Raw genomic sequence first — 19,086 nt, forward strand, 5'->3', positions numbered from 1 at the left:
ACTGATTTTGACTATGTATGTATGAGCCACCACTAAAACCACTTGTCATCAAAAAACACACCAGTTTGGTGCCTAACTGTGCATACTGATGAAATAAGTGTTAATACAGCCAGTACAAATAGACCTGTCTCCACCTCTAAGCAGCTCACAGTCCAAAACCTGTGGACCCATTGATATGGAACCACTCTTACACAGCACATAGAAAGCAATGGTGATGAATTATATTTGTAAATGAAATGATAATTCCTGATCAACAGAAAAAAAAAAAATAAGTAAATTTGGAAACTGCACAAAATAATTTCAAGTCCGTTTAGCTCTGTAGCTGAAGCTTGAGATTTTTTGGCTTTTTAAAAAGTCCAACAATAGCTTTCAAATATTCTAATGCTTAAAATAATAAAATGAATACTGTATTTTTTTAAAAAAAAACAGATAAATATCCATGGTTTCATGCCAAACCCCTTAAGCTTTCCAAAGTAATTTTCAACATAATTCAACTCAAGTCCTTGGCTTTGGGAGGGTGAGGTAGGTACTAAAACGACCCATCAGTTCTGCTGCTTGCACAAACCTTTGTGGCCTCTCCTACTCAAAAAGCAAGGAGGTCAGACACTGTACCAAAAGTCCATAAAAAGAAAAAGTAAATGGCTCCTGTTCATTTTACAATGCTCCTTTAGTTAGATGAGCTAACGCCTTTTTTAGAAGGAGAAACACTTGAAAGAGGGATACATTTTAATCTGTGCATCCCACTTCCAAAAAGATAAAAGAAAGAATAAGTCTGGCTGCACTGGCATCAGGATAGTGTGAAGATAAAGCAATTAAGGGAAAAAAAAAAAAAAAAGACACAAAGGATTAAAAGAATAAAATATTACAATCAAGTTAAATATAAAAATAAAAATATTAAGAGAAAGGAGGGGCAAAATAATTTTAAGAATGATTATACCGTGTTGGCTATAACACCCGAAACACTGTTTTGAGTTTTGTTTTGTTTTTTTAAATGGAGATAACCAGGATTTCCCCCCTTTTTACCTACTAGCAAATTAACATTATTAACACTTTTGTGTTACACTTGTATAAACTTGAAGAAGCTGTATTCAAATGCAGGTCACTGAACGGCTCACAATCTTTGTAAGCTTTGTTTTAAATTTCATTGCAAATGCAAACCCACCCATATATATTTTTGTTATTTGTAACTAATGATTTAAAGCAAAAAAAAAGCAATTAAATAATTGTCAAGCTTTCATAAGTTGAATTATCTTCAATAAATGCTCTGTTAGAAAATTTAACTTTATTACGACTGTATAACACAGGCAAAATTGTATTCCCATCTACAGCTAGGAATATATGCACTTTTTTGTAAGCGTATGTTTTCTACCTTTTCAGAAATAGGATGCGAATATTTCATTTGTGATTTGAGGAATTAATAAGATGGCACTCATTTGGATGGCATAATATAGCCAACAGCAAAAACAATTCTACTGGTTTAAAATCTAGAAAATCACAGCAGCTTTCACAGTCCCACAAATAAACAAAATGTGCCTTGTGTTTTCTCACATATGACAAAGTGTGCCCTTTTAAGTAAGCCCTACTGAGCAGAATTTTTACATTATGATTGCCGTCCCTTTGCAGGTCTGCAAAGTAAGGTAAGCATAGCTTTTATCTGCAAGGATTCCCTGAGGCGGTTTCCGTAAAAGGGTTAATGACAGATGTTTCCATTAAATCTGACCTACCTCTTAATTTTGCCATTGCCTGATAATATCCTGGCTTTGTGCTTATTTGCATGGGCAAATGGAGTCACTCCATAACAAGTAACACACCACCCTCATTGAAACAAAAGTTCAATTCATTTTAAACCGATGTGCACAATACTTTTTGTAGTTGCAGATAAAAAAAAAAAAAAAAACCCTTTTCACACAATGCTACTATTTACAAAGAATTAAAAGCTCTGTTTTCTGAACCCCTGGACACAATGTACATCTCCAGGCAGAGAAGAGTACTACCAATAGAAATCAATACACCTACTTGTAGGTAACTAACTAGAAAAATCACTTCTGTCTCTAGGATACTCCTCTCATTTTTATATTAAATACAACCAGGACACAGCAAATTTTCTTTGCTTAGAAATTAGTTGAGAACCTCGAAATGCTAGCAGCACTTTCTTGTTTTCTGAGCATTATTACTTTTGCAAGGAAAAAAAAATCTGTAAATACAGAAGGAATAGTTATTGTCTTAGGTTGGTTAAAAGATATAGGCTTTTTAGCCTTTAGGCTACCAGTTCCAAATGCTAGTTTAGAAGTGATGAAAATATGTTTTTGTTTTGTTTTTTACTACATGAAAAGATAAGTGATCTTGAACCTTGACCAGGTTGCTGTAATAACCTCCTACCCTGTGTTTTTTAATTAAGGAGTTTAAATAGTCATGTACAAGGCTCTGTTTAAGCCACTTACTCTGATGGGAGAGCAAGTAAAGACAAATGTCATAGGCACCTTTTGTGATTCTTATCTCAGATATTTGCTTTCTTTTTGAACAGTCTATAGTCAAGTCCCTGGATATCACAAATACTTAAGCACTGGACTAAAAACCCAAAGGGTGGCAGTTCAAGACCACCCAGAGGCTCCTTGGAAGAAAGGCCTGGCAATCTGTTTCCAAAAGGTCTTATCCTTGAAAACCCTATGGAGTGCAGTTCTACTCTACAACACATGGGGTGGCCATGGGTCCGAATAAACTGAAACGCAACTGGTTTTCTGTTTTTTATAGTCAAGACTAAAGAAATGTCCCAATAATCTAATTGCAGTATTTTACTTTATCGTAACTTCTAAAAAAAAAAAAAAAAAGGAGTTTTAAATTATCACTTGCTAGCCATAGTGTCTATATGATTGTATACAATAGACACACACTGCATGCATATCATATTTCATATTTATTAGTAGAGTCTAATCTCTAAGACATATATATATTTAAATTCTGGCATTAAATTTTGTCTTACTTTGCAAATGACACTCCTGTGTTTTTGATAGTAAATTCATATGCAAAACACCTTTGTTATATCAAATTTTTTTATTTGTCTGAAAAGGATATAGGCTAGATTAGTATTTAGAAGACTGATACTTTTTAAATAATGAGATCTCTTCATCTCAGAAAAATAAACCCCATATTTGGTATTTGTGCATTTCAAGCCTCTGGAACAACTTAGAAAACTCTACTTGCCTAGTCCAAACTTTGGTTTCCTATGGATTCACCAAAGAAAACTCTATTCTCACCAAGCCACCTCAACATTGTCTAAAATGAGGCAGGCAAGGAAGGAAAGATGAATGATTCCCCACAACGAGCCTCAGGAAGGATCCTCCTCTGCTGCTGTGTGCATGTTGCAGGGGACAGGGGGTATACACTGAGGCATAGATTGCCCACATCAGATACTCAAACCCATTCACGCCACATGTGAGATCATCCACAAAGCTTAGAGGAAGGGAATCACGGCCCTCTTGCTAATCCCCTATTGATGGTTTCTCAGAACACACTCTGCAACTGAGAATATTGAAAACAAATGAATCAACAGATATCTACCAAGTACATGATTTATTCAAGGTTCTAAGTACTGTGAAGGCTATAGGGGAAAAAAATGTGATTCCCTTCCTGTACAGAATTACACCCTCATTAAGTAAAAGTTAAATAATAATATCAGACAATGCAAATAATACCAAAACTGTGAAAAATAATCAATTACTTGAATGGAATTGGCAGTGGTGAGCAATGGAATAAATTACAGATTGGAAACAAGTGATGGTTTGGGTTTAAATATCCAGTTTTATGCCTAGAGTAAATTGACAAATAAAAGTGAAGCCAGAAAGACTGGCGATTTTAGTCATAGTATTTTAGTTAATTAAAAAAAAAATTATAATCATAGCCATCATTTATTGAGCACCTATTATGTGCCTTTTTTTTAATTATGTGCCAGTCCCTGAATGAAACAATTTATAGATTTATGTCATTTAATTCTCACAATACAGCATACTTGCATTTATTGCACTTTACAAATATTGCATCTTTTATAAATTGTAAGTTTGTGGCAACCCTGTGTCAAGCAAGTCTATCGGTGCCATTTTCCCAACAGCATGTGTTCACCTCATATCTCTGTATCACACCTTGGTAATTCTTCCAATATTTCAAAATTTTTCATCATTTATTATATCTGTTATGGTGATCTGTGATCAGTGATCTTTGATGTTATTATTGTAATATTTTGGGGAGCCACAAATCGCACCCATATAAGATGGTGAACTTAACCGATAAATGTTGTGTATATTCTGACTGCTCCACTGGCTGGACATACCTCCATCTCTTTCCCTCTTCTCTGGCCTTCTTCTTCTTGAGACACAACAATATTGGAAATTAGGCCAATTAATAATCCTACAATGGCATCTAAGTGTTCAAGTGAAAGGAAGATCTGCATGTCTCTCACTTTAAATCAAAAGCTAGAAATGATTAAGCTTAGCGAGAGAGGCATGTTGAAAGCTGAGACAGCCAAAAGCTAGGCCTCTTGCACCAGTTTGCCAGAATTGTGAATGCAAAGGAAAAGCCCTTGAAGGAAATTAAAAGTGCTACTCCGGTGAACACACAAATGATAAAAAAAGCATAACAGCCTTATTGCTGATATGGAGAAAGTTTCAGTGGTCTGGATAGAAGATGAAACCAGCCAAAACATTCCCTTCAGCCAAAGCCTAATCCAGAGCAAGGCCCTAACTCTCTTCAATTCTATAAAGTCTGAGAGAGGTGAGGAATCTGCAGAAGTTTGAAGATAGCAGAGGCTGGTTCACGAGTTTTAAGGAAAGAAGCCATCTCCATAACATAAAAGTGCAAGGTGAACCAGCAAGTGCTGATGTAGAAGCTGCGACAAGCTATCCAGGAGATCTAGCTAACTGATGAAAGTGGCGACACTAAACAACAGATTTTCAATGTAGATGAAACAGCCTCACATTGGAAAAAGATACCATCTAGGACTTCCATAGTTAAAGAGGAGAAGTTAATGTCTGGCTTCAAAGCTTCAAAGGATACGGTGACTCTTGTTAGGGCTAATGCAGCTGATGACTTTAAGATGAAGCCTATGCTCATTTACCATTCTGAAAAGTATAGGGTCCTTAAGAATCATGCTAAATCTACTTCACTTGTGCTCTATAAATGGAACAACAAAGCCTGGATGACAGCACATATGTTTACAACATAGTTTACTAAATATTTTAAGCCCACTGTTGAGACCTACTGCTTGGGGGGAAAAAAAAAAAAAAAGATTCCTTTCAAAACATTTCTGCTCATTAACAATGGTCCTGGTCACCCAAGAGCTCTGATGGAAATGTACAAGGAGATTAATGTTGTTTTCATGCCTGTTAATACAACATCCATTCTGCAGCCCATGGATCAAGGGGTAATTCCAACTTTCAAGTCTTATTATTTAAGAAATATACTTCATAAGGCTATAGCTACCATAGATTGTGACTCCTCTGATAGCTCTGAGCAAAGCAAATTGAAAATTTTTTGGAATGGATTCCCCATTCTGGATGCCATTAAGAACATTTAAGATTCATGGGAGGAAGTCAGAATATCAACATTAACAGGAGTTTGGAAGAAGTTGATTCTTCTTCCATGCATGACTTTGAGGTGCTCAAGACTTCAGTGAAGGAAGTAACTGCAGATGTGGTGGAAATAGCAAGAGAACTAGAATTAGAAATGGGGCCGGAAGATGTGACTGAATTACTGTAATCTCATGATAAAACTTTAACGTATGAGTTGCTTCTTACGGATGAACAAAGAAAGCAGTTTCTTGAGATGGAATCTACTTCTGGTGAAAATGCTGTGAACATGGTTGAAATGACAACAAAGGATTTAGAATATTCCATAAACTTAGTTGATAAGGCAGTGGCAGGGTTTGAGAACACTGATTCCAATTTTGAAAGAAGTCCTACTGTGGGTAAAATGCTATCAAACAGCATCACATGCTACAGAGAAATCTTTCATAAAAGGAAGAGTCAGTCGATGCAGCAAACTTTATCACTGTCATATTTTAAGAAATTGTCACAGCCACCCCAACCTTCAGCAACCACCACCCTGATCAGCCAGCAGCCATCAACATCGAGGCAAGATCCCCTACCAGCAAAAAGATTACAGCTCAGACTTTGGTTAGCATTTTTTTAGCAAAAGAGTATTTTTTAATTAAGGTATATACTTTTTCTTTAGACATAATGCTATTGTACACTTAGTAGACTTTGTACAGTTAAATGTAACATATGCATTGGGAAAACAAAAAAAATTCATATGACTCACTTTATTGTGATATTTGCTTTATTGCGGTGGTCTGGAGCTGAACATGCAATATCTCTGAGGTATGCCTGCAACCCAAAAGGTATGTAAAATTATTAGTCTGCTTTATGAGTAATGAAATAGAGGCTCAGAAGGTGACATATTTCCCCAAGGCAACAAAGTGGTGGAGCCAGGAATCACACTAGACACTATACTGTCAACCATGACACCCCATTTTGGAGGGGAATGGGCTTGGGAATCAGACTGGGGCTACAGTCCACATTCTCCCATATATTTGCTGTGAGCATAGGCAAGCTTCTTACACTGTAAAATAGGAAAAAATAAAACTACCCTGTTGTAATAGAGATCATTAGTATTGGCCTTCCTGGCATCTCCTCTAACTCTTCTTCTGGTAAAAGACCCATCTTATTTCATTGAAAATAACTAGTCCCTCATTATCACATGAGAGATTGGCATATGACGATGTGTCAGCCAAACAATAACAAAACAAAACAAAACAAAAACACTTTATTTTCTCAGCTTCAGGAATTGGTTCAGGTATGGACCCAATATACAAGCCAAACCAATAGGAGACCTATGTGAGACTTGTTAGAACAATGAAGAGAGAAGCCATAATTTTCACTATTATTTTAGGATAATGGATTGCAGATGCCAGGGGCAGATATCACATGGAGACAGCCTGCCATGAAACTAATGCAGAGAAAGGCAAAGAAATGTGAGGGATGGAGGGAGCAACTGAACTGTGGGGAATCTGGCCATGCCTGAAGCTAGGCAACTCTTGAAATTTTCATTTATGTGTACCAAAAACCTTCTCCTTTATGCTCAAGCATATTTCAATTGGGTTTCTGTCACTTATGATGAAAAGTGCCCTATCTAATAAACCACCTGATAAAGACAAGATAATTCATGTGAAGAACTCAACGTAATACCTGGATTTAGTAAGTACTGAATGTGGCAGTCTGTTCCTGTAAAGATTACAGCCTTGGAAACCCTGTGTGGCAGTTCTACTGTGTCCTACAGGGCTGTTAGGAGTCGGAATCAATTAGCCGGCAATGGGTTTGGGTTTTTTTGAGGATCAAAAAAAACGTCAGCTGCTTAATGTGTTGCTTGGATGTTATTATTGTCAGTTTTCCACACCAAGATCAGAGGCCTTGGATGAAAACCAAGGTTAGAATAAAGAAAAAATTGTTAGGGTTCAGTTTCCCTATACCAAATACGGGAGTCTTAAGTAGTAAGGAGCCCTGGTGGCACAGTGGTTAAAGCGCTTGGCTGCTAACCAAAAGGTTGGTGATTCAAACTCACTAGCTACGCCATGTGAGAAAGATGTGGCAGTCTGTTTCTGTAAAGATTTACAGCCTTGGAAACCCTATGGGCAATTCTACTCTGTGCATTAGGGTCACTGTGAGTCAGCATCAGCTTGCCAAAACATAACAACAAGAAGTAGTAAGGAACACAAATGTCAGATTTCCTTGTTTCTCAGCCAAATATAGCATTTCCAGTCGGCCTCACTGTGTCTCCAGGGAAGCCAGAACATCAAACCACCAATTATTAACATGTGCCCATTTCGTAGGCTTAATGTTCAGTCATACATTTAAATGATTATCCAGATAGAAATAACATTTTATAAAAACCAGGGTCTCGCCTTTATTTTGATGTTGCTTCAGTGTCAATCATACCTTTTATATAAAGCTCTAAACATACGGCATTGTAAAAAGCTAAGCAATCTGCTTCTGGAAACTTTCTTAACATCACCCAAAAGTGTAAGGTCAGTAATTAGGTTCCTAGTAACATCTGAGTCACCGATGGTTTACATGGTTGCCATACACCCATTGCATCAATGTGACTGAAAAGAAACTTTCTTCTATCTTCTTATTTGAACAGGACTTGTGTAAAAAGCAAGAATGGTTCCAGATGAGCTGTTGTGAACCACTGTGTCAACCACGTGAACCTTAAAACACGGCTTGCTAGTCATTACTCTACAAAGTATTCTCTTGCTCTGTGGAAAATGCTTTCAAATAATTGTTGGGCTCAAACACAAATTTTATTCTTAATAGAGTTATTTGGGAAGAGATACGTTAAAAATACAAACCAATATTAAAATGGTTGAATCAGCCAATTGTCATCAAATGGTATTATCACATTCACATGTTGTTGTTAGGTGCTGTTGAGTCAGCTCCGACTCATAGTGACCCTATAGGACAGAGCAGAACTGCCCCCATAAGGTTTCCAAGGAGCAGCTTGTGGATTTCAGTTGCCGATATTTGGTTAGCAGCTGAGTTCTTAACCACTGCACCAGCAGGGCTCCCACATTCACATAAAAAAAACCCATGGCGGCTGAGTTGCCTCCAACTCACAGCGACCCTACAGGACAGAGTAAACTGCTCCTTAGAGTTTCCAAGGAGCACCTGATGGATTCAAACTGCCGACCTTTTGGTTAGCAGCCGTAGCTCTTAATCACTACACCACCAGACGTCATACATTGTAGGCTCTTAGGCCCAAGTGGAAGGCTCACATCCTAACAGTATAGTTGGCAGAATGATGTACATCAATAGCAAGAAAGTGATAGACATCTGACCTGACCCACCTAAGCAAAGAAACTGTCCTCTGACTTTGAAAACCCAATTTTTCCTCCAGGGCTCCCTACTGCAGACCTAATAAGCATTGACTGAGATTAAATTTGAAATAACTTTCACCTTTAGTTTTGTCTTCTCTTTCTGGTTTCAGCAAAATTGATCTTTAACATTGTTAGTTTGTGGTTTGTGTTAGAGAATGCTATGTGACGTAAGGATAACGTAGATACTTGCCAAAAAGAAAATAACTGGACTAATGGTCAAGTATCAGCAGCTCTGTATGTCCTTGTGTGACAGAGACTGATGAAGGAATATACTGCAGCGTCCTGATTTCAAGCCAACAAAGACTCATACCATCATTATAGACCAGAGTTCTTCAACTATGGTTCCTTGGGAGGAAAAAGCAGTAGGCAGTAGAAGGGCGCGGTCTTCCAATAGCTTTCTAAAGACATGGCCCTGAGGAGTTAGAGCTTGCCAGTGGGCCACCCACAGAAAATTCAACTGCTTATATGAAGCATGGCACTAAGTTATAAGAAAATAAATGAACAAAATATCCAGGCTAGCAATTCCTTCAAAGAAGTTCTGAGGCTTAGAAACTGTGAACAGAAGATTATGAGATGGGAAGCTGCCAATCTTTTATGGAGTAGCCCTGGGCAAGTTATTTTGTGTCTCACTTTCTTCGGCTATAGACCATGGTTACCACTGTTGTTATTGATAATAAAAACATCCTAACAACAACTCATAAGAACAATATTGTGAGAATTAATATGTGTACAGTAATTTAAGGATGAGGGAAGAAAGGTACAACATATAAAGTGCTTTATCAACCAGCATATTACATAATGTATTATAATGTACCGTGTGCCCATGGAAACATGAAATCATTCACAATTTTTAAGTACTGCCAGATGCGTAGCTATAACAAATTTCAACCTTTCTGAAAAATTCACCCACACACTCACTTCTCCAACCAATGTTTCCACTGGTAATTGTCAGGGTTGAGAAATCATAGACTAGACCCTTATTCACATCTCTGTGGTAATTACATACAGTTTGCTTCATATTTGGGCAGGGAACATGTCTTATTCATAATTTTATAACTAATGCCTTGCCCGTTCTAGTACATAATGAGTGCTCAATAAATGCTGAATGAATGAATGAATGAAGAGATGACAGCCAGACATAGCAATTAAAGAACAAACCTCAGTAACGGCACTACCTAGACTAAGAAGAGCCTCTAATGTAAGAAACATTTAAAGTAGACGTATTCAAAGATTGGCTCCTTCCCAGCAAGTCTATTTGTTATTTCCGAGTATTAGTTCATTTGTCACTTGTCATACCTTTCTGGAATGTACAAGTAATCCTATTACAAGAGATCCTTGCCATTCCCAATGACTAGGCATCTGGCTTTACTTAACAAGGATGCTGAATGATTTCATTCTTCAACAGTTAGGAACATGGTACACTACAATCTTTACACAGATTAAGGAACCTCTGAATACTATATCTGTGGTAGGTGAAGAAATATTCTAAATTTTGAACCACTACACATAAGGCACACAAATGCAATGAGATGGAAAAAAGTCTAGACTTGGAATGAGAAGACCTGGCTCTGCCATATACTTGCTCTCTAAATTAGGCTACGTATCAGTTAACATCTCTGAGCCAATGTTTTCATCTGTAATGGCAAGCATCTGTAATAAAAATTCATATATCCCAAGGAAAATGAGGTAATTCAATAAGACAAGTTAAATATACAAAAGTAGTGTATAAACTGAAAATGCCACGTAGTATAACATGGCATCCAGGTATAAAACAGCAGACAGGTTTATGATGGATTCAGACTGAGACCCCTGAGCTCAGGTTCATGGCTTATTTATCTCTATAGTTTTTGTAATTAGCACACAGCCTAAAAATACCAAATGCACTATCAATGTTAATTGTTCAGTTAGAGGCATCGACAAGATGTGTGTGCTTTCAATTCTCTGAGCAATTCCTCCAAGCTCCTTTTATAGTGTCCCTCAAGATGAGGTCCTCCCACAGCCAGCATGAGTTTTGGCTAAGATGCTTGCTAAAACTGCAGACACCAAAACTTATGCAAGGAAATTGTAATGTAGTAGAACAAGTACCTAAGGGGACTCCATATATGGTGATGTGCTGTTGTGTTGTTGTGAGTTGCTGTCGACTGATTTTGACTCATGATGACCCCATATGTGCAGAAGAGAACTGCTCCACAGGGTTTTCAAGGCTGTGAGCTTTTGGAAGTAGATCTCCAGGCCTGTCTTTTGAGGTACCTCTGAGTGGGTATGAATTATCAACCTTTTGGCTAGTAGTTTGTGCTACCCAGGGACTCTATATGTTGTTGTAGAAGGTTCTAAATTCACTTTTGAGCATGCAGTAGCTATGGCACAAGACCGTTTTCATCAAGGAGGGTATGTAGTATTAACTCAAATGCTTTATATCCAGCAACTTGGATTAGCAAACTTCTTTCAAATACATGAATGAAAACAATGTGTTATGATTTTAAAAAGTTAAAAATACTACAGAAGGGTAAGACAATAGAATTAAGAGATAAAGTTGAAACCCATAATCGATTTAAGGATCTTTAAGTTTGTTTTGAACATCTACTTGGTTATTGACAGTCTCCCCATGAGACTGTGCTCCATGGGGAAAGGCCTCTACTTTGCTCCTTGCAGTACCCTAGCCCTAGAAACGGCCTGGTACATAGTAGACGCTCAGTAAACATTTTTAAAACAAAACAATGAATGTATTTAAGTGAATATGTAGGTCTCAAAAAAGTTCTTGGCTTAAAAATCTATTACTATATATGGATAGGTTCATATGACAGGGTTTCTAACTCAGGTTATCTTTATCAGAAGAAAGCAGGGACATAGTTTATAAAAATGTGCTATCAACCAATGAGACTTTATACATAGTCCTCTGAGATACTAGTTTTTCATTTAAACTGAGGTTGAAAATGTAAACTGGAATTATCTTTCATTTCCAGATGCTTTTATTCCAAAATTAAGACCAGTAACAGAGAGAAGATCTCCTAGGCAAGAATAATACTTTGTTTTGTACTGAAGGAGTGAAAGGGTATGGTCTTGGAATTTAAGGATGTGTAAGGGTAAGCTCCTCCTCCAGTTATCAGAAGAAGAATGACTATGGCTGGCAGAGAAATTAAATTTGATCGCCTGACCTTGGCCAGCTGCCATTCCCTGGCCTCCAGGTCTTGCCTAAACTCCTCAAAGCTGGAAGAAGGGTAATTAGCTGGCATCAGAACCAGTGAAAAAAGGAGGCAAGAGAATCATAGATGGATGTCACTTGCTCTTGCTAATCAAAGAGCAGAAGTCGAGTTTCCACGGTTCACCATTTTGCTGTAATCACTCCTAGGGGCACATGGAAATGGATTCCAGAATCTTTAAGCTAATGAAGTCGAGGCTGTGGTACAGATGTCTCAAATGGAATGATCAGCAAATGGTTTCAATGATAAAGTCCATGACTTTTAATTGTCAAGTCCCACAATGACCACTGTCAACAACGAACCTTCCCACCACTCCTCGCTTCATGCCCAGACTCTTGGCCTTCATGAAGCATTAGTTCTTGCCTTCTCTGGCACTGCTTTATAAATGACACAAAGGCTCAGCACCCATAGTTACAAAACCACCTGAATCAATTATGAATAGGATGGGGACATAGTCAAATTCAGTAGAAAGGAGCTTTGTTCCTGAGAAGGGACCGTGCTTATTGAACTATTTATTCATTTGTTCTTTCACTCAACAAATATTTTAGTACCTCAGGTAACTTAAAGTCTAACTATACATATTAAATCAAACCAAATCCATTGCCATCAAGTCAATTCTGACTCGTAGCAACCCTACAGGACAGAGTAGAATTGCCCCACAGGATTTCCAAGATTGTAAATCTTTACAGAAGTAGACTTCTCCTGCAGAGTAGTTGGTTACCACAAATCCTTCTGTTAGCAGCTGAGTGTTTAACCACTGCACCACTAGGGCTCCTTTAATAATACATTGTAGGGTATCAATAAATGCTCATTAAATGAATAAATGCAAAATGATCAAATGAATAAATGCACTTGGGATTAAAATGGTTATAATTACATAATCCACCAGTCTCATGAATTTGCCAAAAAAATTATACTCTTCTCCTGATAAATGCACAAAGGTCTTAAAAAATTGTTCACGATGTGGAACTAACAAGTGACAACAACAACAATGACAAAAACACAATCTGACCCATTTAGGCATTTTTAAGATTTAATAAAATCCTGTACTTATAGAGGGTGTCATGTAGAAATCAATGAAGTATGGGAATCAAAGTATTCTAAAACAGGTTCCAATGAAGACTTAGTGAAAAGGAGGAAATAGCTGGCACACATAGCAGGTGCTCAATAAATGTTTGTTGAAAGAAGGAATACTTGGAAAGATTAATTTTAGAAGTATATAAGTAGAAATACCAAGAAAAATAATTTTCAAAAAATGTGAAAACTACAATTGATGTTGTTTGTTCATATATAGAAGAGCAACAAATTCCAGAGGGTGAACACCTAGAGAGACATTTTCCAACATTAATCAGAAGGACACACTAGAAAGAATGTGGTACGACATTTCCGAAGGATTTAACACCTTACTGAAACAAAGCCACCTCTGGTATAAAATGTACCAGTGGTTAAAAGTTCACAGTCAGTCTTAAAAATGTTTGAGACACCAGAAGGAAAATATGACACCTATTTGCAACTAAGCAGTGGGGGAAAAGGTGAAGCATAAGTAATTATCCAAACTGGCATCAAGGTAAGCCAACAACAACATGGACACAGGCAGTCAGAGATTCCATTGTAACCTTTCACCTAAAAGTTGCCATCTTTTTCAGGGAATAGATTCTACTGGTGGCTCGATCCTGATTCAGAAGGAAAGAGTCACTTTCTGAGTCATAACATCACCCTGGTTTTCCTTCCAGTGCTCCTTTCCAAGTCCTACCAAATCCCAACCCATTTTAATTTGTCTAAAGGTAGCCTGGCCAGCACCAGAATTTAGTGCTTCCATAAATGAACTCTGATTGACATGAAAGATGACTCACTCACAGAAAAACTTGTATTGCTGCCATTTGGTCAGTTTGGGGTTTGTTTTTAAAATGAACGCCAGTTGAGTCTGAGCAGAAGCCAGGGTGTGTTTTTATTTTATGTCTCAAATAAAAATAAAGAGCTGGGCATGAATAATCAAAGTGGCAGGCGCCTCCCTGGATACTTCTCAACCTTCCAAAAGCAATCCCGAGGCTCAGCAAAATGTAATATAGTCAAAATAACCATGAAAAGCATTAGTACCAAGGGTTTGCCCCAGAAAAAATAATTGCCATACAGATTCTCTTGTAGTCCCAAACGCCAGTGCCTTTCAACATTATGTTACATTAAAATACCCCTTCCATAGGATGGTAGTCCTAGAAAGAATATTCCTAGAAATTTGAAGGCTATCAGATAAAAGAAACATTGATATTATTATTTAGTAGACACAAGCTGAAACTCTTCTAACTTTACCATTACCTGTTAATAAAAGGAAATGCATGATCAACTCATTATTCTGACATTGATCATCAATTTTATAGAGTGTGCAAGGGCTTTAACTATCTTTAATTCCTATTCTATAACTTGCCTTTTTTTTTTTTTTTTGGATAGCTCACAATATTTCAGCAATCACAAAAGAAAGAAATAAGGGAGGGAGGAAGAGCAGACAGATGAAAAGCAAGAAGGTGAAACTGAGACTGAAAGTAAATAAGCACCAACAATCAATTCTGGAAGAAACTTAAACGGTGATAAGGGAAGGGAAATTAGCACATTAAGTGAGGCTTCTCTAAAACTGATGGACTTTAATCATCAACGTGTCCTGGAAAAAGAATTAAAGATGAGAGGTAGGTATACAGCGTGATAGTGGGAAATGCTTAAGATTTGGTTCACAAAAATCTAGAACATTGGATCAAATTCTTTTTTTGTAATTTTTTTAAAACTAAAATCTGCAACTTTTAGTTCTAATACAGAATAAAGACCGATGTAAAGAATATTAGAAAAAAATCCACTCCTATGACATACTTGGAAGTAATTAGTCTATAAAATGCCTTGTGATGATAAAGAAAAGGGGTATTTTAGAAAACTTGTGATGGAAAAGGTACCTTTGTTTGCATATGGTGTGCCTCTACTTAAATGGACACTGCCCCGCTTCAGAATGAAGGTTATTCATTTTTAATAGCTGCTATTTCTGATTTTGGAGCCCTGGTTGCACAGTGGTTAAGAGTTCGGCTACTAGCCATGATGTCAGCAGTTTGAATTCACCAGCTGCTCCTTGGAAACCCTTTGGGGCAGTTTCACTCTATCCTATAGCATCACTGGAAACCCTGGTGGTGCAGTGGTTAAGTGTTACCGCTGCTAACTAAACGGTTGGCGGTTTGAATCCACCAGGCGCTCCTTGGAATCTCTATGGGGGCAGTTCTACTCTGTCCTGTAGGGTCACTATAAGTCGGAACCGACTCGAAGGCAACGGGTTTGGTTTTTTGGTTTATAGCGTCACTTAGTCCGAATTGACTCAAAGGCACTTCTTTTTTTTTTTTGTCCTGATTTAGAGTTCCTGGGTGGTACAGTTAAGTGTTTGACTACTAACCAAAAGGCTGGTAGATCAAAACAACCCAGAGGTACCTTAGAAGAAAACCCGAAAAAAAACATTCCCTTTGAGTAGATTTTGACTCATAGCGACACTGTGGGACAGAGCAGAACTGCCTCACAGGATTTCCAAGGCTGTAATCTTACAGAAGCAGACTGCCACATTTTCCCATGGAGTGGCTGGTGGGCCAGAATCGCTGACCTTTGGGTCAGCAACAGGGCACTTGACGGGTTAGCAGCTGGGCACTTAACTGGCAACCTACTTCCAAAAGGTCACAGCCTTGAAAACCCTATAGAGAAACATGGGGTTACCATGAGTTGGAATTGACTCAACGGCAACTAACAACAATAACAGCTTGGCTGATTTATTCAATTCTCTCATCAAAACCACACTTACTGTATATTTCAAGAAAGGCCAAAGCGTTTTACATATATCAGGACACTGACTCCCAGTTTATTTCAGAGATCAATAGGCGTTTTTATCATCACTATATACACAAGGCAAAAGGATAAAAAGAAGGACTCGCTTTAGGGTGCCTTGGGAATGCCCTGACCTAGTCTAATAAATCACACCTTGTCCTCTTACCCAGAGTTGGAACCTCAAGTATTTAGCATTGTCAAATGGTACTCCAGACTAAAAAAAAAAAAAATACCGTAGAGTCAGCTCTGACTCATGGCTACCCCACGTGTCTGAGAGTAGAACTGTGTTTCACAGATTTTCAATGGCTGATTTTTCAGATGTAGATTGTCAGGCCTTTCTTCCTAGGTGCCTCTAGGTGGACTCAAACCTCCAACCTTTCGGTTAGCAGCCAAGTGCATTAACCATTTGTGCCCCCAAGGGACTCCACTCCAGACTTATAGCGTTAAAAAATAAAATAAAGGCAAAGTCTTCCCAGAAAAGGGACCCAAATGAAGAAAATTCCTGTTAATGATTTAAGTGACAATAATTTGTGAAGTGTTTTTAATTTTATTGTTTTAAATCAGCACATGGAAACCAGTCATTCTTTATATTCAAAAGCTCTACCTTAGAAATAGGTACACTCACTTCCTTTGCATCTCAAGTTCATGACATTGCATACCAAACTAAGGTTTCACCATTGCCCTGGCTCAGTTATTACGGTAAAAGAAATAGCTTTTCTTTGTCTAAAGTTAAAGGTTTAATAGTTGCACAGCAACCATGTGATTAAAATAGTCTTACATACTTTTAAAGTTACAGCATTATAAAAATTACGGCGCGCAGGACAGACTTTAACATTACAAGTGGAGATCCAACATTGGGAGTATTTCCCGAGCTGAGATAACAGTGATTACACAGTGACAGATTCGAGTATCTGCCCAAGGAAAATCCCCTAGTTAGAGACCTCAGCAAGATCCCATCCATCACATTACATGTTAATTCAGAGAACTAAAACTCTTGAAGCATTTTTGGCAGCAGGGAGAACTTTTAGCATCCTAATGCTTTTACAAGGCTGGATTTTTCTTTTCTCCCCAATGAGCCTCAAGATTTCATAACATGAGCAACATAGGAGCAAAAGTTAAAATGCTTTAATGGTCCCCATAGGCTATTTAAATAAACACTGTGATTGCAATTTAGACAATCTGGAGTCCATTCAATATTAAACCCCCACCCCAAGCTACACAGCTACTACACAAATAGGGAATTCATGGTATACTCCACATGGCCATTTACTACTGCAACTATTGCCTCTTGACAATCACAGGGAGGAGCTAGCCAGGCCCAACATTACACCAGTTAAATCTGTCAACAACTAGAGAGAGAGAGCTCCACTGAGCAAACACACTGATCCCTCTCACACAGCCAGTCTTTGTCCTGACTTAGCTGCAACTCTGCTAATCTTCTCAGACTATCTTGAGCAGAGCAAGCAGAAACTTCTTCTGTGACCAGTCCTAACAAAAGATGCCTTTCTTTATTCTCACACAATGTATGTATATATTTATGCTGTCCCTTCCTCTCCCTCCCCCGCCAGTTCTGGCCCTTCCTACAGACCCAAATCTAAGTAAAACTTGATTGGAATACATCATAAGCTAGTCCCCTTCTCATAAAAATACATGAAGAAAGTAGCAATAGGACTGATCAGGCCTTTTTGACCAAGCCCTAGTAAAAATAATACTCTACAGCGTAAGGTTTTGTTTGCACCAGGGAAAAGAGTAGATTGAAGAACTAGGCAGGCTATAAATATCCTAAAATACGGTGTGCCAAATTGAAACAATTGGGTGATGAAATACATAGAACCACTGAGTGTTCCTCCAACTACTTTCAGATACCACAGTGTTCCTGGAACCACTGGACACTTTTTCATTTTTATGTATTATTGATTAAAAAAAAAAATTGTATTACATGGGAATAATATTTTCACCATGGCATTAGAAAAATATTAATATTATCATTATTTTTTTTCTATTTATAAACGCACAATCCAGTATTTTTGTTGATGGAAGATAGTAAATATTTTTAGGCATAATTTACATTCAGAAAAAAAAAGTATATAGAATTTTTACCTATGTATTCACCTACGTAATCATACTTAGACTAAGGTACAACATATTCCCATCACCCCAGGTAGTTTATTCACGCCCCTTGCCAGTCATTTCTCTACCAAAGGTAATCACTCTTCTGACCTTCATAGATTAATTTTGCATAAAACAAAACTACGTTAGTTCTAGTTACCATAAATTAGCTTTGCCTAGAACAAACTTGCCTGAACCTTATATGCCAAACATTCTGCAGGAAGGTTTCTGTACACTGTTTCATTTTTAAACTCATTTGATCCCAAGTACAATAGGAGACAGGTACTTCTGTCCCAAGTTTCCTAAAGACAGGAAGTAACTTGCCTAACATAAAACTACGTATGAAATTTTGAATCTATTACACTCATATAATTTTATGTTATATTTATACTGTACTGTGTAAAAAAAAAATTTTTTTGTGTGTGCAGACCATTAAATATGACCCCAATTAATAGTTTAAATGTTTTACATATTGATAGTGCTAATAATAATATTAATCCTACTCTATCTGGCAAGTACTGGGCTAAATAATTGACTGCGTTGCCTTATTCAATCTTCATACCAACTTTGTAAGGCAGCTGTTGCTATCTCCATTATGCAGATGGCTCAAGAAGGTGAAAAGATTTACCCAAGTTTAATTAATGAGTGGATTCAAACCTTGTGCTTTCTGAATCATAGTGCTTGTCTCATAATTAGTGTTCAATAAATATATGTTGAATGAATCAATCAAAGAACGAGTAAAAATGGTTTGAGGAAGGATAGGCTGCTTCACAAATGCTAAGCAAAGTTGTTTATGACTTCCATGATAGCATCGGCAGAAACAAAATTCCAGAAATTGAAAGTTGAATGAAATCATAGACATTACTTGGTCCCTCTTCCTCATTTTAGAGATGAGTAAACTGAGGGACAAAGTGTTCTGTCCAAAGGCACATAGCTAGTTAAGGTCAAAGTGTGAACCAGAATTTAAGTTTCCCAATTCTCATTCAAATGCTCTTTACTAAAAAAATGATTGCTATA

At 37.5% G+C, this 19,086-nt stretch overlaps 1 protein-coding gene across 18 annotated transcripts in view; it reads right to left on the minus strand.

Moving 5' to 3' along the window:
• Positions 1-19,086, minus strand: part of SOX5 (SRY-box transcription factor 5) — a 1,155,824-nt gene that overhangs the window by 561,255 nt on the left and 575,483 nt on the right. For 4 of the 18 annotated variants that reach the window (XM_049885152.1, XM_049885154.1, XM_049885156.1 and 1 more), the window contains one exon: positions 6,310-6,374. The exons of the other annotated variants lie outside the window; for them this stretch is intronic. The gene's annotated coding sequence lies outside the window, so the exon portion shown is untranslated. The remainder of the gene's footprint in view (positions 1-6,309; positions 6,375-19,086) is intronic. 18 annotated transcript variants of the gene reach the window in all.

The sequence above is a fragment of the Elephas maximus genome, chromosome 4 (genome assembly GCF_024166365.1).
Source record: "Elephas maximus indicus isolate mEleMax1 chromosome 4, mEleMax1 primary haplotype, whole genome shotgun sequence".
Lineage (NCBI taxonomy): Eukaryota > Metazoa > Chordata > Mammalia > Proboscidea > Elephantidae > Elephas > Elephas maximus.